Raw genomic sequence first — 24,354 nt, forward strand, 5'->3', positions numbered from 1 at the left:
TTTTAAAAACATCTGATTGGGGGCACCTGGGTGGCTCAGTTGATTAGGTGACAGACTCTACATTCTGGGTCCAGTCTTGATCTCACAGTTCATGAGTTCGAGCCCCAAGTCAGGCTCTGCACTGACAGGGTGGAGCCTGCTTGGGATTCTCCCACTCACTCTCTCGCTCCGTCAAAAATAAATAAACCAACTTCTACTAAAAAATAATAATGTGATTAAACGTACATGTTTAACATCCTTCCTCAAATGCAATTAGACCGGTCGTAAAAGAAAAAAAAAAAAAAAAAAACCATGCCAAATACTACAAAGGACATGAAGCCAAATAATAGAAAATAGAAAAGATAATAAGATACCCACAAAATCTCAGAGCCAAAAACAACTGTTTAATAGAATTACCAAGGGAAAACAGAAAAGTAACAAGTGATTCTCTGACTGGGAGGCAGCATGAGTAACTAAAATGACACCAAGAATCAAACTAATTTATAACAAAGAAGTCTCCGGAATTTGAGGAAACTTGAACACTGCAACTATGGACATGAATGGATGAGGTTGAAAGATGATGGTTTCTTTGTGTGCATTAGGATCACCTCAGTCTCAGATCCCTTTTCTAACTTCATACCCATCAAGACAAGACAGGAGGTTACTTCTCTGGTAATGCTGACCTACAGAGCATCTAGGGGCAGGAAACTGACCACACTAATGAATAACATACAAGTAATGAACTGAAAACAGGACAAGGATATAAATTATAACTCAAAGGCCGAACCACCAGTCTCCTCTCCCAGTTGTAGCCACAACTCTAGCAGCAAGAATTCTATCCATACCCTTGATCCTGTAGCAGGAAACCAAAAGGTTTCCCTCTGGGTCAGCGGATGTCCACCCAGAGAAGACCTCAACGTACAGACATTTGGGGACCTTCTGGAGAAATAGCTACACCCCATCACTCTACAGTACAGCAGACCTGTTGAGGATACCCGTGTATATATATGGAGATACTCATTAATAGGTAGGTCTTCTTGCCTGAAACTTAAGTAGGCTGTCAAAGAAAAACAAATTTGAGGAGTCTCAACTTGAAACAATGATCCAATCGTTCGTCAAAATAAGTTAAATATACTTGCAGTAGCAAAGGCCATGCAAATGTGAAGGATGCCTTAAAATTGTTTCTAATACAAGTAGAGAGATCCAAGAAAATATTAGGTAACAGGGAAAGAGCCTAAGAGTATAAAATGGTATGTTGAGAAAGCTAAAATACTTATTGGGCATTACAAATATGATAGCAAAAATAAGAACAAAACCAATAGAAAATTGAAGAGGTAAATAGGAGGATGCTGCTTGGGTTGTAGTATCAGAAGACAGATGGAAAATAGCAGGTAGTCAGTAATGCAATTTCCAAATGTAAAGGCGGAAATGTGGAGCAAGTAATTTGCTAAGAATATAGGTGAATTGCCATGAGCTTACCAAGAGCCTATGTTTGTAGAAGCAAAGTGGCCAAAAGGGTCTGGTGCCATCAACAGAGGAGAATCACTACAAGGCAGAAAAGCATGACATTTCAGGACACTGGGAATAAAAGTTACAACCATAAGGAAATAATCATAAATCCAATCCGTTTCTTCTCAATTTATGGCTTCTATCTAACTCCTGTGCTTCCTTACAAAATGCAAGAGTAAGCATCAAATTTTTACGAAGTGGTCTTGTTAAAATATTTCCAGAAGATTAAAATAAACCTAACATCTCCAATTTTATGATTCCATAGAACTGCTACAACATAGTTCAGAATTTTATAGTTAATCCTACCTAAAACAGAATACCTCTTAACAGCCTATGTCCAAGGCAGTATTTTTACCACAGTCCTTTTCCTCTACTTCTTAGTCTGTGACAAAGCAGATACCAAAGACACATAAAATTACATTTTCTCTAGTGGGAAAACGCAGCCTGTTCTGTTTTGCATTTTTACTTCACTATTTTGAAATCTAGGTATGTACAGGTTTTCCCCTAAAACACTACCAAATTTTCATTCCTTAATTACTTTGAGTTCGTAAACTTAATTTTGCTTCCATCAGTTTAAGAAAAGTTTGCCTTTTTCCTCAAGTTCAAAAGTACTTTTTTTTGCAATATATCCCTCGAACAGATGACCACCACTATCAGTTCCATGTGAGAAGCTTCCCCAAGTATAGAAAGCTTATACTTTTCTTCAAGTAACAAGCACATGAAAATTAAACATGTATACTAATACTTAACTGTACCGAAATACAAGTGGCAAGCTTCCAGATAAGTCAAAGACCTGGCTTTATCAAAATAAAGCTTAAATGGAATGGTTCAGCTACAAGAAACCTATTTTCCAAACCCTACATCTAGATGCATGGTGTGACAGTAGGAATGCCCATTTAAGATGGGATTTATCCCAGGGAACATTTAGGAAGTGTAATTACCCAATCTGTAGCTAGGATGCAGGCTCACAGATAGGTTCCCAAAGAAGTCATTTTTAATAGTGAAGACTTTCAGCAGTCTAAAAAGTGTTAAGGGATCCAGGAAAAAAATAAAGACAGAACTCCTGGGTTCAAGGAGTTTTCTTATCATAAGCTCCAGATGTCTTCATTCTCAGGCCTGGGACTTGGTCATCTCTTTGTGCGATCGCATCAGGATGAAGACAGGAACAAGTTTATAGAGAAAAGAAGTGCCAGGGTAATGGCTCTGCAGCCAGATAATGCAATGCTATCAAGTCATGTTCACAGTGCACAAGGAGACACGTCTTCTCAAATAGGGATTCTAATCCCACTGGGCTTTGCTGGGTGTGAATTTAACCTTTAGAATTACAAGTGTTGAACCCCTGGAAATGAACTAATGCTTTGTGTAAACTACAGACAACAGATGGGAGTGTGTTCCAGGCAGCACATTTAAATACAAAGACCATTTTGTACCTGCGAAAGCCGCTCTGCTGCCTCCTAGGATAAATCTGAGTTGAACAAATCCAATGAAGCTCCCCCACTACACGGCTCCAGTTCAGAAGAAACAAGTACTTCTGTGGTTTCCCAACATTCACATTATCACTGAAACGAGCAGCGTGCACTTGGTCCGCCATCAAGGATAGCTATTTTCTTTTTTTTTTTTTTTTTTTTTAAATTTTTTTTTCAACGTTTATTTATTTTTGGGACAGAGAGAGACAGAGCATGAACAGGGGAGGGGCAGAGAGAGAGGGAGACACAGAATCGGAAACAGGCTCCGAGCCATCCGCCCAGAGCCCGAGGCGGGGCTCGAACTCACGGACTGCGAGATCGTGACCTGGCTGAAGTCGGACGCTTAACCGACTGCGCCACCCAGGCGCCCCAAGGATAGCTATTTTCTATTCTACACGTGTTCAACTGGGTTTTTATGGAGCTGCAAAGAACTTGTACATTGTTTCATCACCCAATTACAGATTTGTGTGGTTTTCATACTGATGATTAGCAATAGACAGTTCAAAAAGCCTTCATTTCAGTAATTTTTGTTCACCTTTGTATTTAAAAGGCTAATTTTTAGATAGGTGAGAAAATAATACTTTCCTAGGTATAATCATAATTTTTAAACTTTTTATTGTAGTAAAATATACCTAAGATTTATCATCTTAACCATTTTTAACTGTACAGTTCACTATTAAGTACATTCATATTGTGCAACCATCACCATCATCCATCTCAATGGCTCTTGTCATTTGGCAAAACTGAAACTATATACCCATTAAATACTTTTCCATTCCTTCTCCTCAGCCCTGGCAGTCAGCATTCTACTTTTTGTCTGGAGGATTCTGACTACTCAGTGTTCATCACCTAAGTAGAATAGTGCTTTTTTTTATTGGCTTATTTCACTTCACAAGGTCCCCTCGGTTAATCCATGTTGTACCATGTGTCAGAATTTCCTTCCTTTTTTAAGGCTGAATAATTCCACCACAAAGCCAACTATGCACTTGCCCTATTCAATGGCCAAGTGGTTTGCTGCGATGTTTTAGCTATTATGAGTAATGTTATGAACATGAACAATAGCCAAATTATGGAAAGAGCCTAAATGTCCATCAACAGATGAATGGATAAAGAAATTGTGGTTTATATACACAATGGAATACTACTTGGCAATAAGAAATACAGCCTTTGTAGCAACATGGATCAAACTGGAGAGTGTTATGCTAAGTGAAGTAAGTCATACAGAAAAAGACAGATACCGTGTGTTTTCACTTCTATGTGGATCCTGAGAAACTTAACAGAAGACCGTGGGGGAGCGGAAGGGGGAAAAAATAGAGAGAGAGCGCGTGCGCCAAACCATAAGAGACTCTTAAAAACTGACAACAAACTGAGGATTGATGGGGAGTGGGAGGGAGGGGAGGGTGGGTAAGGGGTATGGAGGAGGGCCCCTGTTGGGAGGAGCACTGGGTATTGTATGGAAACCAATTTGACAATAAATTTAACATTAAAAAAATATTTAAATGGGTGCTTAAGGCAACTTATTTCTTAAAGAGATGTAGGTACATGTTTAGACCAAGTTAGCAGCCATCTATAGGATACACCGTAACAACTGTCAAATTTCTCTTAACCGATGGACATAGCTATTGTGATAAACTCAATTATACTTAGAATTTTTGGGCATACACCAGCAGCAGTAAAAGGGATGTGATTCCAAATAGATAGAGTTGAAATTGATGGGTTTTATTTCTTGCATAAGGAGAAGATTCAGTGAAGGAAGCAAACTGAACCAAAGTTAATCACCACACTGTGTGGATTCCCAAAATACATACAGAACACTAAAACCTATGCTAACAATAAAGAAGACAGACATAGGAAATAGGTTATGTTAGGTGGTGGATACAGGGTAATTTTGTCTGCACAATAAACCCTCAATTTTACACTGTGATTAATTATATTTCCTTTTTCTTGATGACACAGGCCACATACTGAACTAGAACAGTACTAGGAGGTGACATTTTACAGCTACACATGCCCCGTTCTGGTGTATGAATTGTCAAAAGTATGTATTTCTAATGTACAAATTCTCTCAACCTTAAAAGGAAATTTAAGATGGTAGGGAGACAAACTTCATTTTCCCAGTATTTAACCCCAAGCCTTTACTTCATGTTAGAAAATTCTCCATTTCACTGCCACAGAGTTACACACTCCAACAATTAGCTTTTTGCTAGGTTTATCAAACCATTTTAGGCCATTGTGCAAGTATTTTTTGCTCCTAAAAATTTCAATTCATTATCTGTTCTCCCCAGTACTCATTTTAATCTCCCATGTTATTAAAAAAAAAAAAAAAAACCTTAAGCATCAGGGGTTAATGTAAAGGGCATATTGGGTTTTTGACTCAACACTTGACAATTGCTACTCTACCATAATTCAGCCTACACACAAAAGATCTGTAAGTCCACAAGTTTAACACTCAGAGTACAGTAAATACCACAACTCATGCATCAAGTTCAATCTCTTAAAATTAATGGTTTAATGGAACAGTTTTATGTACCAAAGACAAACAGAATTTACTCAAAATCTAAGTCATAGGCTATCTGGTATATGTGTAAAAGGGTATCACAGGGTCTGGCAATGACAACCTTGCTATCTCTATCCACCACACCATTTGTTTGAGTTGCTGCTTGTGGAAAATTTCACAGTACACATTAATCTTTTAGAACTGAGGATAAGTAAGATTTCCCTACAAGGGTCATAAACTCCTAAAAACATAAATTACTCCTAACATATACTTATACAGTGCTCTACATTTTCTTTATATAGTAGGGATTTATACAACATGATTAATAAAAATATTAACTTTAAAAAGAAATGTAGCCGATAGTGAATACTAAAACATTGGGAAATGCCAGTGAACAAAGTGTAGTAGTATTTGAATATCTAACGTTCCAACTTCCTAGCAAGGGTAACATTAACATCACTACACAGCATCAGGTGTTGAAACTGCCAATTTGAGTATTTACTGGTTCCCAAACTCATTGCTTGTAACATGAATCCCAGGATTTCGATCAATTAGACTATGCATATTAATTATTCTATTTTCAAGAGCGACTCTTAAGCAGACACACACACACACACACACACACACACACACACACACACACTCCATGCCAAAAGCTCAAAGACCCCTTAGATTTCAACCACATGTCTATGCATGTTCTGAACCCGACTCCTGGAAAGGTGTCCATTTGGTTAAACATCTTGCTTATGTGTGATGTTTTTAGTTCATTTTTAAGCTTGCTTCCTCTCAAGTGGCTTGTAATACATTTTTCTTTTATTCCAAATCTCCTGTTTGTCCTGATTTAAGGCTCAGGGAAACAAATTTCTGGGCAAAGCCTGGGGGTAAAAAACCCCTATCCTCACATGGAACCACTACTGAGAATCCTTTGTGGCTTATTAGAGAATGTGTGGGTACATTCTTTACATCATTAGAGTCTAAGGACAGACCTAAAGGTAGGGCTTCCACCGATAGGGTTCAGCTTTTGACATGGCTTTACCTCAATCACAAAGCACATGTCTTCAGAAGGAAGAAATTTTAAAAAATGCTTGCAACTTAATGGTACAGAGATATTCCCTATTTCTTTGAAAACTGAAACTACAGATAGACCAGAGCAAAGAGTGAAGCACTCACAACCTCCCTATCCACACACTGTCCCCCATTGCTTCCAGACAATCTCTCCCACATACACACTTGATACTGTGTTGTCTCCATACACCCATCACATGCTGATTCCTCATCAGGTTTGTCAATGAATTTAGAAATGCATCACTTGTTTTTATAAGCTTATTGTATTTTATAGCATAAACAGAAGTTGAATTACTCCTATTTACAGCTTATTAAAGAATCTGCAGAAAACCTTTTAACTGCAGTCTTCTGTAGTTTGCACCTGACTTTTCAATGTTTGCTGGCCATGCAATCAAATACAATTTATCTTAACTTTTTCATCGAACACAGTAATTCTTTTGATTTTTATTCCTGCTCTCATTATGACTTTTTGTTTATCATATTCATCTTTTTTTTGTGGTGGGATTCTGTCTTTGACAATTTGTGTTTAAATAATGAAAACATATTTCACTTGGTAAAGAGCTGAATTTTACCTTTTAATGTCAATTCACTTAATATCATTTAAGAACTATGTTAATGTCTTAGGTCGTATTTTGCAATTACGATTAACCTTTAAAGATGGGGCTTTTTTTTTTTTTTTTAACAGTGATATTTCTAGTTCTGGGTACTTTCTTCATCCTGTCTCCTTAATATTCATTACTGTAAAATTACATGGCAGCCAAGAGGAACTTTACTTTTAGAAAAAAGGCAGAGGGCCATATTTGTATGAAACAACACAAACCATAAATTACTTTATTTAGGCAAGCAGAACCAATGAAAGTTATTTGTAACTATATATTAATCAGTAATAACATTTTTAAGATGTCTGAGCATATGCTTACTATCTCAGGTCTGGGCTGTCATGAAACTTTTATTGTCTATAAGAAATGCTAGTTTTCCAGGATATAAACTTTTGCTTCCTAGAGAGCAGAGCACATTTTGAACATGTTTTCAATAGGACTTCATTTTCTGATAATGGCAATAATACAGATGTGCAGTCCCACTCTTTCTGCCCTAGGCCAGACACCTTTGGATATTACAGATGTTTCATTCTCAAGGATTTTTCAACTGATTTTAAAAGATTATACCTAATTAAAATTCAGATCTGCTATGTGAAAATTTTTAAAGATAGTGGCACATAAACAAATGAATGCTCTGAGAGGTAGGATGGGAAAGAATTGACAAGGAGGCCGTTAATAAGCTCCTATAGAGAGCTATGAGGATTCTATATACAGGGCGGGCCTCTTGAGGACAAAAATCCTTCCAACCCAGGAAACATTCAGTAAGAAAATATGTTTGGGAGGCAAGGGTCAATCTTGAGTCAATGAGGAGACACACACGGTGATAACCACGTACATTCCATTATTATACCATCCACTTTATCGTTATATCTTGGTCCTAATAGTGATGCATCTGATGGCAAAGCATACAATGGGCTGGTCTGGTACCAAACAGAGGATTAAAAGGTCTAAGTCTACTCTTTTTTCCTCTCTCTCAGGTCTAACGTTATTTTTGAATAGACAACTGATTTACTGACTTAGTACTACAGATGGGGTCACTAGAAATCCCACTCTGAAAGGGAGTTTAGGTTGTTTGGTAAGGAGGGCTCTTGGTTTCAACACCTACAGAGCGAAGAGGAAAGATGCAGAAACGCTCGGAAACAAACTCACTACACAATCAGCCGCCACAGCAGCTTTGCCAACCCACCAGGAAGCCCTCAAGCTAGAATGGCCATACTGAGTAGTCTCACATAGGTCTGTGATGAGGCGGCTTTTAAGTTCCCACACAGATCAGTCCTCCAAGGAGGTCAACCCTAGGGAGTAGCTGGAGCCGAGGCAATCCCCAGAGCGGACACCTGAGGGCCCTCTATCAACAGCAATTTCCTCCATTTGGGTAAAACCTCCTATAAAAGGGTGAGCCTGGCCAAAGATCACAGCATCAATCGCACGGAGATTATGCACAAAACACAACGAATTTCCCCGAGTCCCTTCACAGTTACCATTTTTCCTCTCAAAATGAATATATAAAAAAATTGATGGGTGAAATACATTCCTAACTTTCTGGCTGGACTCTAGAGGGCAACTCCAAGTTTCATCTTTTATTTGCCTTTAAATTGTACTGCCTCTAAAGACTGAAAATCACGTTAGGAGTCATTTAAAAATTGTTCTCTTTAAGTATGCACTCTTCAGAGTAAAAGATTTTGAGTCCATTATTCAAAAATATTACATAAAATATGTATTAATTTATACATGTGCACACATGTATATTACAAACCTTATTAAGCTGTTAAAAAGATGGTTTCTGAATAGACACAATTACAAAGTCCCCAAAAGTGTCTTTCTCTTAAAAGCACAAATGTCTTTCATAAATACCAATCTGGATTCCTGCTTTGTTTCCAAAAAGCAAGTCCTTTAAACCACCTCAAGAAGACCTTATTTCATCCTTTCCTGAACTTCAAAAAAACAAAAAAACAAAACAAAACAAAAATCCAAACCCTTCAGAAATTGATCTGCATCCTACTTCACTGTTACCTAATTCTATAGGCTGTGCTCTTAGCCTGCTGGCCCCACCCATTTCCTTTGGATAAAGCCACACATGACTATTTGGCTTTCTTTTCCCATTTCTTTTGCCCACACCTATCACACCCAGGCTCCCTAAGATTATCTTTCATTTTCGGGCAAGGCGTGGCTCTGATACTGGCTAATAGTTATTTCAACTATAGAATCAAATTACAACACAGACCTGCCAGATCTCCCTATTCTTAGTTTGGAGTTACTTACCCAATATCATATTGGGTACATGCTCATCTCAGTTTGGTAAGAGGCATACTGTGAGTGTTCAACAGGTATGTTATTTATTGAGGTTATGAAGCCATACGTAAGCAAACTTTACAAACTGTCACTTTGGCTTTAATGCCATGCCATTCTGCTCCTTGGTATATGACCTCCGAACTCAAAATTCTACTAAGAAAAAAAGAACACTAGCCTAGTACTTTAGAGTGGGTTTGAAAGAGTAAAAAACCTATGAAAGGACTAAGACAGGGAAAAGCATGGAGAAGCAGGAATATGAAAATAACATTTCAGAACCAATCACAAGATAGTTTTGTTTTGTTTTTTTTTTTTAAGGGATATAGAGGAAATATTTCTTTGTGTCAAGTTGGTGGGAATGAGAAGAGAGACTTCAAAGTTCCCTACTTAATTGGTATCACTGGGGTTTCATCAGCCTACTCAGCATATCAGCTCTCACCAGAAGATGGAGGTCAACACCATGTAACAGTATGAACATGTGATTTAAGTCAGCCCACAACTTTTTGTAGACCCTCTACATCTTAGTAACAAACCACAGGACAGTCTTCATCTTCAAAACAAAAAACCAAAAACCAAAAACCAAAACCAAAAAACAAATACAAAACACTACCTTGATCAAAGAAAAAAATCCACAAGTGCATTAAGTTGCCAAAAATAAAAATTCATTGAATTGGTAACAATATCGTTTAAGCGAATATTTCAAAGGACTCTTACATGTTTATTTCCTTCTATATTCCATAAACACTGGCAAAATTATAGCTATCAGTACTTATGATTTTCACAGGGAAATCACAACAGAGTGAGTTAGAGACACTGATTTATTTTGCCTAAAAAATAATTACTACAACTAAATGGCAGTTTAAGCTTTGGCCTTTAGGAACATGAAAACACAAAATAAAACCATGATTTATCCTATGTATTAACATACCTTGCCTTATCCTTCTGTATAATTAAAACACATCCAAGATGCCGATTTTTAATTACCTTTTAACTTGATTTGTTCAAATGTCCACCAATATTTTTAAGAAGATACTGGCATTGGTTTTATTATTCTTTTAATGTTTATTTTTGTGAAAGGGACACACACACACACACACACACACACACACACACACACACACACACAGAGTGTGAGTGGAGGAGGGACAGAGAGAGAGGGAAACACAGAATCCGAAGCAGGCTCTCGACTCTGAGCTGGCAGCATAGAGCCTGACACGGGGCTTGAAGCCACAAACAGCAAGATGATGATGTGAGCTGAAGTCAGACGCTTCACCTACCGAGCCACCCAGGGGCCCCTGCGTTGTTATGATTTAACGAATTATTTTATACATAGAATTTTAACCCAAATCTTTAAGTATCTGTAACATGACCATTATTCTGAACCCAACTGTAATTGACAAAGTGTTGGAGAACAGCTACTCTGTTATAAAACATGTAGTTCTAGGAAATGAAGAATTTCTCACATTGGACTAGCTACAATTAATAGTGTATTTTCTCATGGGGTTCATTTTGAAAACGTTCTTCGTAAGAGAATTCCATTGTTATTGAAAACCAGCCTATTCCCAAACCTATAGTTAGTTCTATGACTTCAGTAACTTTCCATACATAAAGTTAAGAAAATGCATTTAGAGATCTTACAGTGATTCACATAGGTTAACTAATAATGTATTTTACCTTATATGTAACTTAGGTCATAGCAAACGCTATCAAGTCTGCCTCTCAATTTTAAAATCTCTCATGTCATAAATAGGAGAATAGATTTAATACCATTATTTTATCAGGACCAAGAAACCTATTAGAGTTACAGAATTCATTGTTTACATTTGCAGATAAATTCTCAAATTCATATTGCTTTCTTAAAAAAAAAATGTACATAATGCTCAAAATACCCTCCATTTCGGGGGCACCTGTGTGTCCCAGGTGTCTGAGCATCCGACTTTGGCTCAGATCATGATCTTGCCGTTTCTGAGTTCAAGCTATGTGTCAGGCTCTCTGCTGACAGTGAGAAGCCTGTTGGGGATTCTCTGTCCCCATCTCTGTTCCTCCCCTGCTTGTATGATCTTAAAAAGAAAAAAAAAATTAAACATTAAAAAAAATACCCTCCAGTTCAAATCACTCAGCAGCCTTACATACTGGTTCATCCGCACCCTCAAAACTGGTTCCAGTCGCACACCTTCATTTATCATACTACCGAGTTCAGACATTTTCTACCTTCTGTCTTTCTGATACCACAACCATTATACGTATTCCTTCTCAGGTTTCATTTTATGTTTTCTTAATCTAAGTATTTCTTTCTCTATGTAGTTCTGACTGATCAGGAATCAATGTAGTCCCTGTCGGTCCTTTAAAAACAGAAGTAAACTTTTAACAAAATTTAAATCATTTCACATAATTATGTAACCAATTCAGGGTACAAACCACATTTATGAGGCATATTTTACGAAAAACATCTTTTCATGAGTGTATGTGAGATCTCACCTCCAACTCTCCCCACAGTCTACTACACAGTAGCTTCCAAGACTCTGGGGACATGGGCAGCCAGCCTTTTTTGGATCCCACCTGGAGGATTCTAACATACCAACTACATCTGACTGAAACAAGTATCATTAAAGAAAATATAATGTGGTGATAGGTTTATATTACACTGATGTACAAAATCATCACACAGTAGTATGTACATTAGGTTTATACTCCCATGTCTGTATCACCACACTCATGGATCACATAGCATCTATGAATACGAAACACTTTTACCCTGTTTATACAGAACACATATTGGTACTATTATACCTTGTGTCAAAGCACTTATGTATCAATATATACATGGATGCACCAATGTCTATGTTAGCAGTTTAGATAAGGGTTACTTATGTGATTTTTATTTCGGCTATATTCCGTCAATTTTTTAGAACATTCTCTACAAATCATTACAGAAATAGTTGGCTATTTTTAAAAAATCAGAATGTCATAACCAGGATGATTGTCATCAGGGACTAGGACATTATAGCCCATCAGAGGAAACATCTAGCAGTGTAGAAGGCAAGGGTTTTTCAAACCAGATAGACAAGTTAGCTGGAATCAATCAATCGATCACTGGGTTGATATACTTTAATTCATACATACTTACACTCTCCACTTTCTATTTCCCAGATTAAGCTCTATGAAGCAATCCACAAAAAGGTTCTCAAAAAATAAGTAAACGAAAAATAATTTTGCACAATTTCAGTCTCCTCTTGAATTTCCTACTATGCACATAAGCCTAAGATTTCAGCAATTTGGCATTAAGAAACTTGCTAACTTTGTTTAATCCATGTGTCCCAACTTTACTTGATCAACGTGTATTCAAAAGATGGAATAAATGTTCCAAGAAATACAAATTTACTAATATTCTAATTCAACAGAGGACAATTTAATCGACACTTTTAAAAATGGACATATTCTGGGTGGCTCAGTCAGTTAAGCACCCGACTCTTGATTTCAGCTCAGGTCATAATCTCAAAGTTCATGGGATCAACCTCCAGGCACTGTCAGCATGGAGCTTACTTAGGATTCACTCTCTCCCCTCTCACTGCCCCTTATCCCATTCACAGGCTAGCTCTCTCAAAATAAACCAACTTTAAAAATTGTTTTCTTAAATGAGCATATTGTGGTAGACAGAATATTAGAGTAATTTTGGCTGGCGAGCTTGCTTTTTAGGAATTTAGGGTTTGTCAAAAAAAATTGTAACAAAAATGCATTTGTTAAATAAACATTCTATAGTGAATCTACTTTTAGTGGCTAAGTGTATGCTTGAGGGATTTGGGGGCAGAAGGAGGCTCCACTACACCCCTGGCAATGCAGAATAGCCAGGGCAAACACTTGATTTGGGCAAACACCGTAACCAAGAACTTGAGCCATCTGCATCACCTGTTCATCTGTGATATCAAATACACACATACACATAATATTGGCTATACTGGATTGAAATATTAATTTAAAAGGAGAAGACATATGGAGGAGACAGAATTTATGATCAAGCTCCAGTTAACAAATACTCATGCCTATAGAGGTCTTCAGTCAATTCAACTGCCTTGGCCCTCTCCTTTCAATGTACAGATGGGGGGTTAAACCAATAGGATTTAAGGACCACTCCTATTTGTGTCACAGGGACATAGACTACAGGAGCAACTCCATCTGCAATGGTTCTGAAGAGTCCTGTAGCATCATTTCCTACGACAAAGAACTTCTCACTCCTTCATGGTTTTAACTAACCAGCAATTGCTCATCAATTCCTTCCTACCTTTGGTCATAGAGCAGTGGTGGTAGTAGCGTGGTCCTTATATCAACAGCCCTTGGGGAACTTGCGAGAAATGCCAGTTCTCACAATTCACTCTCCAAGTGCTGGGTGAGAAACTGAAGGCGAGGCAGATCGATCTGCATTTTAAGCCCTCCAGAGCATTCTGGTGCACACTTAAGTTTGAGAGCCAGTGCAGTAGATAAAGAAGACACAGATCTGTCCTGGATATTTCTAAGAACTCTAGCAGAGAGTCCTTTTATCAGCTCACAAAACTCATTTCAAATGAGCCAAAAAATTTTAAACGTAGAAGTTAGGTTGTAAAATCAACTGCAAGCAGTCCAAAATTTACACAAGATTTAACCGAAAATTGCACTCAAAGTTGGCATAATGAAACTTGGAACATATTTCCCCATGGGCCTAAAGCTACAGAATTGTGGCAAAGGAATGAAGCCATTCCAAAGGAGTCTATTTGTACCATAATTAAGTTGAACTACAGTATTCAGAGCACTAACTTTATTTCTGAGAGTAGTGACAACAAGGTTTAAGAAGGAAACAACCAGGTTAAAAGAAGAAGGAAATAGATGAACTAGGAGGAGAAATAGTTACTCCCCTCTCTTCTTGGTATATTCATAATTATAGGGACAATGCAGAAAAAAAATCGTCAATTTTCTTTCACTACATTCAAACTACCTACATAGATCACAATCCTAACTTTTATCAAAGTCTCCTTTACCACAGAGCTTCAATCTCTCCCCCAATTTCCAGGGTCTTAAGGTACAGTATGTATATTCTGCTTCTAAGCTTTCAAACTGGTGAAAAAAATGTTTCATGGGTTCAAGTAGGAAATAAAATATAGGAAATACAGTAAGGAGTAGTGTTAAATATTGCTCCAATATTAGAGTACTGAGGCTCTAATGAATTAGAGGTGCATGTTCTAAGGAATCTCGTCTCCTTTTTTGACAGTACATGTCAAACAAAACACATCCTTAGGCTTAATTTACCAAGTTACCTGCCAGTTTGTGACCTCTAGGTCTAAGAACACTTCAACCTAATCCCACCCCCAATTCTAATTTGGGCAATGAAGGATCAACGTGAGAAAGAAAGCTATTGAGGGGCACCTGATTGGCCCAGTCGGTTAAGCTTCCAATTCTTGGTTTCGGCTTAGGTCATGATTGCACAGTTCATGGGTTGGAGCCCCACATCGGGCTTCGCGCTGATGGTGTGGAGCCTGCTTGGGATGCTCTCTGCCTCTCCCCCGCTTGCGCTCTCTCAACATGATAACTTTAAAAATATTTAACAAAAAAAAAAAAAGGAAACTACTGAAGGTAATTATTTCACATTTAGGTGAGAATGACTGTTCAGGCTACTAACAGTCTTCTACATTCAGGTAGCTACTCATAATTTTCAGATTAATCTCTATTCTAATTCATGAGTCCTCTTAGCTCTTATTTTTATCACAACTGTGAAAATAAAGGCAAACTTCACTCAAATAGACCACGATGACCTAAGGGGGAGCTGTCCCACTCAAGGTCAATTACAGGAAAAATGATCAATTATAGGGCCCAACATTATTCGAATCCTCAGCAGGAAATAATCATCAAAGACAGGCCCCAATAGGACAAAGAAGTACATGCCATCTATCACAAGACACCAACTACCCTGGAACAGCTCTTGCTTTTCTACAGTGGACTTTTGTTCAAAACAATCCTTCTCAACTTCCTCCCCTTTTGTCCATAAAACATTCTCTCCTTTGTCTACTGGACTTGCCTATGATTGTACCTTAGTATAAACATCCGGAGTTAAAAATATGCTATTGCCAAATAAACCCATTTTTGCTGGTAAAAAAACTGACAGTTATATTTTTAAGGTTAACACAGATTTAACAGAATTTGAATGGTATTTTCAGAGTATCTTGAAGAGGGGTATAGAATGACCTTCGCAGGCATAAATCATTGAGAACCACCCATGACCTTTCATATACTATAATCATAGAAAAGAAAAAAAAAAACAGCAGTCTTCAACAGTTGCTACAGAGCCAACAACCTGGCAAGGTTCCTGTGATGATCAAAAAACAAAAGGCAAGTTGAAAAACAAAAACACAGGGGCTTGGAACAGCAAGATGGCATCACATGCATTGTTGTGCCCCTTCTCCAAGCTGCTGGCTCCAGCCAGTCTCCCAAGCAGCAATTCAGCATGGTCAAAGTTCTATGTTCAGGAGTCATCACATGACAGACCTGACTGGCTGAAGGTTGGATAGACCTTAGACAACTGTCTTCTTGCAGATTTAGCTCAAACAACACAGTAAAGATGCTTTAGGGTATAAAAGATGGGTTGGAATAAAATATTCCAACAGTAATACAGTATGCTCCATATAGTGATTATACCAGTTCCTTTGGATTCACCAGTATGTGGAGTTGTAAATGTGGGAGAAAAAGTTCTGTGTATATATGTCAAATCACCATATGGGTTTTGTGTCATTAAACGGAAAAAAAAAAAAAAAAGCACACCAAAAAATACAAGCATAAGCTTTTCCAAACTTCTGAAAACAGGAATTCTCCTTAGAATTCCTGGAAAAGGCACACACCTGGAAAAGGCAAGTCCACATCTTCTCAACAAAACAGAGTTTCTGTAAGAAGCACCTAGACATTTATACTTCAAAATTTTTTCTAGATAGTTACATTGCTCACTACAGAGAATTAGAGCCAGGAGCACCATAGCTACGTCTGCCTCTAAGTTTATGCACGTGTAATTGTAATTTCCACTTGTGTTTTCTTAAGAGCCTAATATTCTTTCATTTACAAGAACATGTAACTAGGGGCGCATGGGTGGCTCAGTCGGTTGAACATCAGACTTTGGCTCAGGTCATGATCTCACAGCTCCTGATTTCAAGACCTGGGTCAGGCTCTAGGCTGACAGCTCAGAACCTGGAGCCTGCTTCATATTCTGTGCTCCCTCGCTCTCTGCCCCTCCCCCACTCACCCGGTTTCTCTCAAAAATAAAAAAAAAAAAAGGAACATCTAACTGTAGCTATCTAGTGACTTGCCCACCAGATCACACTACCACCTTTTTGCTCTTTAAAATTCAGTTCCCCCCACTTTATTTTTTTTAAAGTTTTTTTATTTATCTTGAGAGAGACAAACACAGCATGAGCAGGGGAGGGGCAGAGAGACAGGGAGAGAGAAAGAATCCCAAACAGGCTCTGCACTGCAGCACAGAGCCTGATGTGGGACTCGAACTCATGAAACCCTATCAGGACCTGAGCCAAAAGTTAGTCAGAGGCTTAACCTGAGCTACCCAGATGCCCAGAAATTCAGTTCCCCTTTAATCTTTAGCAAACTCATACCACCTATTTAATCCTTATTACTATTTGCTTTGAGTAAGAAGTCCTTTAAATTAAGTACATTCGTGTAGAATTACTCTATTGTAAATATATTCAAGCCACAATGTCTTTTTCCCATTTTCTACTCATTTTTGTGATGGTTTGACCATCCCTCAGGGTAAGTGATGATAATGGAACTCTCCTACCCTAAGTAATACAAAATCAGAATTTATAACTCATCCTCAGTACTTGAAATGATGTTACAAGGGGCAGTCATAACTGGGTAATATGGTGAAGGGACAGGGACGAAGGGGGCATTTTGCAGTCAAATCTGCTTCTCAAGTGAGTCAGGTTTTAGTTACTATAATGACAGAACAGGTCCTCAAGGTGTTCTCAAATGGTCATTCCAGTCAGCTTTTATGGATTAAAACATAGTTCTGTATGTATCATTGCCATGTACATACTAGTCTTGGGCATGCCTGTAGTTGTCAGTAAAATTATGTCCATTCTCAAAATAGCATGTCAGTTTCATGGGATAAGACAGATCAAGTTTCAGTGGAGAACAAAATTGAAAGGGTGACATAATGTTCCTAAACTAGGGACACAGTCTCAGCTCTTCAATCTTTAAGTACATAGGTTGTGATGGGCTTCACCTGTTTTAAGGGCATGCGAACTGAGATCTCACGACCAAACCCTAACTTAAGTTTACCATTGCATAAACCAAAGACCTGAGGGTCTAAGTAACACTTTTGTTACCAGGACAAAAGCCTCCAAACGCTAAGAAGTGAACCAAGTACATCAGTTCCTGTAACTGAATATCCCAACACCATTTCCATTCCCTTACCCAAATTCATTAGAGGCTATAAAAGCCCAATATTCACAATCTTAGCATCATCTGCATTGAAAGATGGCCATGTAACACAGCATTTGCTGTCAGACATAAGCAGCAATCTGTTGGAGGGAGTCTCCAAGAGATACCACCGGTAGTTTTCTTTTTCTTTCTTCTGGCCTAAAGTGGTACCTCACCAACAGTTGTCAACTGGTCATCAGAAAGAAAATGCCCAGACAATCACAGAGCATCAGCTCTCATATCAGAGATGCCAAACGAAAACCACAAACAGGCTCCCTGCAGGTATCTTGCTATGTAAATCGAAGTAGTAGCTGGTTATTCTGCAATCTTCCCTAGAATGCACATCTAATGGATATACAAATTCAACATAGTAAGTTTTATCCAATTATATATCTCATCATTGGTATTTCTAGTATTATGTTCAATATTTAATAACTACCTCTCCAAAAAGAAAAAAAAATCCCTCAATAGTAGCATTGGCTCTTTTCTGTGATATAAATAACCCCCCCATAGTATCAATATCCCACCATGGTAATTTCAAGAGACCAACATGAGGTCACTGAACTTGAAGACAGGAGGAGATTCACTCAACTGGCTCTCATGAGCAAGTGCAAACCAGCACATCCATCGCTGGACACTTCTATAACTAACCACATTTTCACTAAACTATTAGAATTCATTACTGTTATTTTCAATTTCATTGTAATGGAGAACAGACGTTCTACACAGAAAGGTAGAGCTCAGAACCAGTGAATGTCAAGATAAATTGGCTAAATTACACTGGAAGCAGCCATCAACTTTATGCAAAACTAAGTAGAAACTTAGAAGTTGTCTTCAGTCTCAAGCCAAATGTACTCAGTAAATCACTATTAAATTTTCCCATTTTCCTCCTTAGGGGAAAAAAGAGAATCTAATTCACTATCATATCAGAGAAAATGTAATTGATTTGAAAACAATATTGGTGTAATGTTAAGTCGCATGCAAACACGTTCTAGTTCCCACAAATTTCCACGGCTCTATCTGTAATCCAGAAGGAGAATCGAAGTTTCTCTGGTCTCTTAGCCCTTGGGTCTATTTTTGCAATAGGGAGGCTGTCATACCCATTACCTAAAACAGAATAAAACTTATTTAGTAGAACCTATTTTAGGAGGTGGTATCTGTAAAAAGTATTCCCTCCCATTTCCTTAGCAAGGTCTCTCTGGAGAAGAAACCTTGTATATTCAAGCACAGCAAAATTCTAACACTCACGTTTTGGGTTTCTTAAGTACCAAGACAAGTCTTCAACAACCAAGTTCAATTAATTACCCCAATCCTTTAGGATGATAGAAGTATTTAATTTTCCTGGGTTAAGTAAGTACAGGCTTTATTACCATAGTGATTTTTTAGTTATTAAATGGCCTAGCAAGAAAATATTTCCAAATGAATTAATTGCTAGTTCTGACAGAATGTTTATTCAAAATGTCTTCTAATTTCTTGAGTTTCTCTTGTAAAACCCCCAATATGGTGGACCATTTTGATTCTTGGGTTTATCCTGTGACTATTTAATTGTTTACAGCAGAGTAAGGTAAGAACATAATTTCAGAGCATTAGCTCAAAAAGAAAAAAATTAGGTTCACTCACATTGTATTGTTGGGTTTTGTTTGTTTTTGTTATTTTTATTGTTTTTAAGGAGGCTCCATCCCACAACCCTGGAATTATGACCCGAACCAAAATTAAGTCAGAAGCTCAACCAACTGAGCCATCCAGGTGCCCTGTCTTGTTGTTTTTAGGAAGGACAGTTAAAATACTAAGTCAAGTGTGTTTTAAAATAATTATTTTGCCTAATTTTAATCTATTCTGTACAATAATTTCCTTATAACCACTATAGATAGGCAAAATCAGATCAAAGCTCTGATAGAATAATCTTCCACAGCTGAAATTTGGAACAAAATATGGAGTCTATCAAAGCAAATTTGGTCACCAAAATGATCTGGTTATAGCAGACTCCAAGATCAGACCAAGAATAATCTTAAAAAAAAAAAAAGTATAAAGCAACTGCTAAAAAATAAAAGCAAAAACTGCATAACTAATTTACTTCTGAAAGAAAACACCTATACCTCAGGGTTCAAGAGGTTAAATCTTTCATGACACAAATCCATAGGTACACCTTACTCAATTATTCATGTATTATTCTATGCCAGTACAACATCTAAAGATGCCAGGAGATGCCAAATGAATATAAAACACAAAGAAGTCATGAAAGGAATCATGGCTAGTTCAATTTACATCTGGTTTAAAAAGATTAACAGCATGGGGCTGTTCATGTTATATTGAGCTATTTCTAATTAAAAGAAAGCATACTCAATCAATATGAGATCAAGTGCCCCTATCTGCGGTATCCAAACAGAAATCGACAGTTATAAACATACTGTATCGAAATGCTTTATATGCTGAGATTTCCCCCTTTAAGATGTATGAAAATCATCTGAAAGAGTAATCTCTCGTTTGGGTTATTCATTCTGGAACAACATACAGTTTTCACCCAAAATATAGGACTCTTCATGGGTATACTGTCATGACTACTGAGGTCATATATGTAAACCATAATCACATCAAAGTAGTGCCCCTTGTGGAAATGGGTGAAGAATATACAGTTATGACAGGACAAAGTTATAAATGATAGAATCAAAGTTCTCCATTGGTTGTGACTTCACAGCAAATGAACCAAGATGACTGGATAAAAATCAATCTGAAAGAGAGTATGTTTGTGTCCTCAATTTTTCCAAGAAAATTCTGATTACAAGGGTATGAAACGACCCTAATAGTGCCGCTAAAAGTGTAATTAAATTTCTTACGTTGACTTTATTTTTATATCCTTCAAGGCATTTTAATAACACTTTAAAATTTCTCTTACCACGTAACTATGTCTACAAACCAACTTAGGAGAGAGAAGGGCTGGGGGGGACGGGGTGGTAGAAACAGATACAGCCCATGTAACAGGTTTTTCCATTTGCTTTGTTTGGCATCACAGCCCCACCACATTATGCTTCCCAAAGCAGAGCAATTGACTACAAAAAGCGTTCATTAATAGCAACCACCCCTTATGCCTCAGAATTAAGCAAACAAAATCAAAACCCATCAAAAAAAAAAACACATTATGAGACAAAAACCCTCCGTTTATAAAAAAACAGAAATTAAAATATTCAAGGAGAATTTTCTTTTTTACTTAATGGCCTCTAACCCCTTAAAGGGAAGGGCCTGTCAAAAAGATAAAGGTTGATGTTGAAAATCAGATAAACCTGTTGCACCTAGCAGTCACTCCCCCACCATTTCCTCAAGTTCTAATTAAAGCTCAATTTCACAAAAGTAAAAAATAAATCACATCATTTTTAAAAAGTGACTCTCAACTGTGTGGCTAATACAGAACACGAAGTTATATAAAGATAGATGGAGTTTTGTTTAGAGATGGAGTCGACGACACACGAACCTGGTTTTGAGAAAATATTTTAGATCTTTTTCTCCTTCTCTGACAGGCTGGCAAGGGCAGAAGCACAATGGTAAACAGAGTTACCCTGTAAAATTAACCCGTAACACATTTTTTCCCCGAAATACTCTAACAGGTTTGTAGTAAATACCCTTCTGCATATTTGAAATACAGCGCCATGTTGCTATGTAATAAAATGCATAAACAGTGACTTTAACACAATGTATGAAACTACCCCACATTTTTTTTTTCAAACTATTATCTTAGGGTAACTACTTAAAGCCAATTCTGTTATCCTAGGGACTGGATAGATTACGGTATTCCAGGTAAGAAAGTTGACCATTTTTCCCTTTGAAATCTGAAAAGCATGTCAGGCTATTAATTGGATAAGGAAAAGAAAATAAGCGTGGTTTTAAATTTGGTAAGAACAACTATTTCTCTCAGCCACTCTAACAGGCACCATTCTTTTTTTGACTTACAGGCGTCATGACCAGTTCATACTACTTAGGAAGAGAAATCCTGGTGTACAATCTTCTAAATCCTTTGCTGGTCTGTTGTTTACCCAACTCCTGTGTTTTTAGTCATTTTTGTTTTCTACTCTAATATTTCCTTTAACCTCACTTCAGAAATATATTTGGACAATGACTATCCTCGGTCTTCTTCACCATCCAGAAATATATGTAAAGAAATCTTCAATGATCTTGTTATTTTGCTGCCCACAATCTGGTGCATTTGCAAGGTTAAGAGCAGCAGATTCAAGCAGCTGAAACTTCATCCTTTGGGAAAGCTTAACAGCTGCTTCCATTTGCAGCTTTACCGACCTATCCTGGTTTACAAGCGTTTGCTTATGTAGGCCAGACTACCAAACACCAGAAGATTCATTACAAATGAAATTTACACATGGGGGGGGAAGGGGAGAGGCGCACTATGGAAGCCGTGCAAAAACCTCAGACTTTTCGTTCCTGCTGGTTTACTGGTTTTCAACTTCTACAGTTAGACTCCAGGCACGCAACCCTGACATTTTCTCCAAGCGAAACTTCTCAGGCTTCTTAACTCTCCACTTGGCCACACCCAGGCAAGGCATGCCCTCCTCACACCTCCCCTCCGTCCTTCCTTCAAAAAAGCCGGGACAATATTTAAGTGGATCTGTTCATTCTTTTACGTTTAATTTTTAAAACAAGTTACCATTGTACAATAAAACTGATATCCGGTGGCTTGCTTTGAAAAACAAAGAAGAAACAAAAATCCCTCACCAATACCCACTTGGCGCAAAAAGAAAACTTGAATTTCTGCCTTCCCGGACAGCAACACCCCCACCTCCCGCGGGCGCGCCCCGCATGGTCCCCCGCCTTCCCCACGCAGGCGGGGGCGCGGTGACAGTCCCCTACTGCTCCTCCGCTCGGCGCCACAACTTTCCGAAAGCCTATACTAACTTCCAGGGCACAGCCTGGGCGGAGAGCAGCGGGATACGCCATATACCCCCACACTAAAGAGAAAGACAACGAGATCCTACCAGCGCGACTCTTGATGACGTCGGTGAATCCTTCCCAAGCGGCATCTTCCCGGGTCTGCTCCGGACCCCTCGGCTGAGCCATAGCCACCCGCCACGTGTCCCGGCTCCCCCACGCCCCAAACTTTGGGAGGCAGGTGGGTCCGCGCGGTCCGCCTGAAGCTCTCGAAAGCACGTAGCTTGCTGGAGATCCGCGGTGTCTGAGCGCGGATTTCTCTCCTCCCCGGGCCCACAGCCACGGAAATAGGGATGCGTGGGGAGGGGGTGGGGAGTGATGGCGAACTGGAAAATACAAACACCGACACCTGGGTTGGTTGGAAGGGGTGCCGTCAAAACGCACAGCCCATGCTTGGAGAGGAGGAAACAGGTGCTGTTCCCAGCTCCTGACTCTAAAATAGAGTGGGCGAGGCCTGCAAGGTGAAAGCTGAGGAGGGACCCGGTGGTCAATAAATCCACAAGCGAGTTGGAGACTCGCTTTTCCACGCTGCGCAGAATCGATGCAAAAACAGGAGCAATTAGGGAGCCGTTTGCCAAAAGCAGCACATGAGGTCATGAATGATTTAGCATTGCCACTTATAAGATGACTACACTGAGGAGAAGGGTCACTTACTTTTGCTATCTGGGTCACTTACATGTGTGTACCCCACCGCTGCATCTTGATTTTAATGCACTGGCCAAAAATGGGGACTAGAAGCCGAGGAGAATCATATTTCTTAAGAGATTTCACCAAAGCTTCCCACCCTTCTTTGAGTGTGTACATTCACTCTGACCGCCTCCTCCATCCCTTCCTCCCACCACTGAGGCTAGAATTAGATTGGACTATAAACAGCTCATATGACTTTATTTTCTAAAAATGTCAGAAGTGACTTTCATTTGGTTGGTCTCCTTACTCCCCCACCCCATCCCACCCCTCTACACATAAAATTCATCCAGCACTTCTTCCTACAGTAGCCAGGTCACCCTAAATCCTGTCCATCAGCTTACCAAAGAGAAATGAACTTCACAAGAAGAACTTGGCAAGGGGCCTAGCAACAGCTAAGGAGTTTCTTTTCTTGTTTTCTTCTGCATTTTCATTCAGAGTCGATTATCATCCTGTTCCAAAACACCACTTCTCTACCTTTGGGAGACAGTGGAATCATCTGAGGAGCTTTACAAAACTGTACTGCCTGGTTCCCACTTCCCTCCAGCCACCCCCCCACCCCACCCCCATGATGATTAATTGTTCTGGGCTCTCACCTGGGGCATCAGGAGTGTTAAAAACAAAAAACCTCCCAGGTGATTACAATGGGCAATCAACTTTGAAAAACAATGTGGTAAAAGGACTTACAAACAGCCAATTGAGTGCCTTCATCAAGACAATTTTACCAGTAACCCTTTTCCATTCCCATTATAATACCTTTGATTAAAAACATAAGTTTGTTCCCCTGTTTTCCCTTGCCAGATTGGCCGTTTGCATGGCAGTGGATAATTTATTTTGAAAAAATGTAGTAGTTAGGCTTAGTTCCACAGTTCTTTTGGATTAAAAATAGACTCAG

The 24,354-nt window shown here is 38.6% G+C and overlaps 1 pseudogene; it reads left to right on the forward strand.

Moving 5' to 3' along the window:
* Positions 1 to 15,796: 15,796 nt before the first annotated feature.
* Positions 15,797 to 16,100, forward strand: LOC115507890 (annotated as a pseudogene).
* The last annotated feature ends 8,254 nt before the right edge of the window (positions 16,101 to 24,354 follow it).

Source organism: Lynx canadensis, chromosome X, assembly GCF_007474595.2.
Source record: "Lynx canadensis isolate LIC74 chromosome X, mLynCan4.pri.v2, whole genome shotgun sequence".
Classification (NCBI taxonomy): domain Eukaryota; kingdom Metazoa; phylum Chordata; class Mammalia; order Carnivora; family Felidae; genus Lynx; species Lynx canadensis.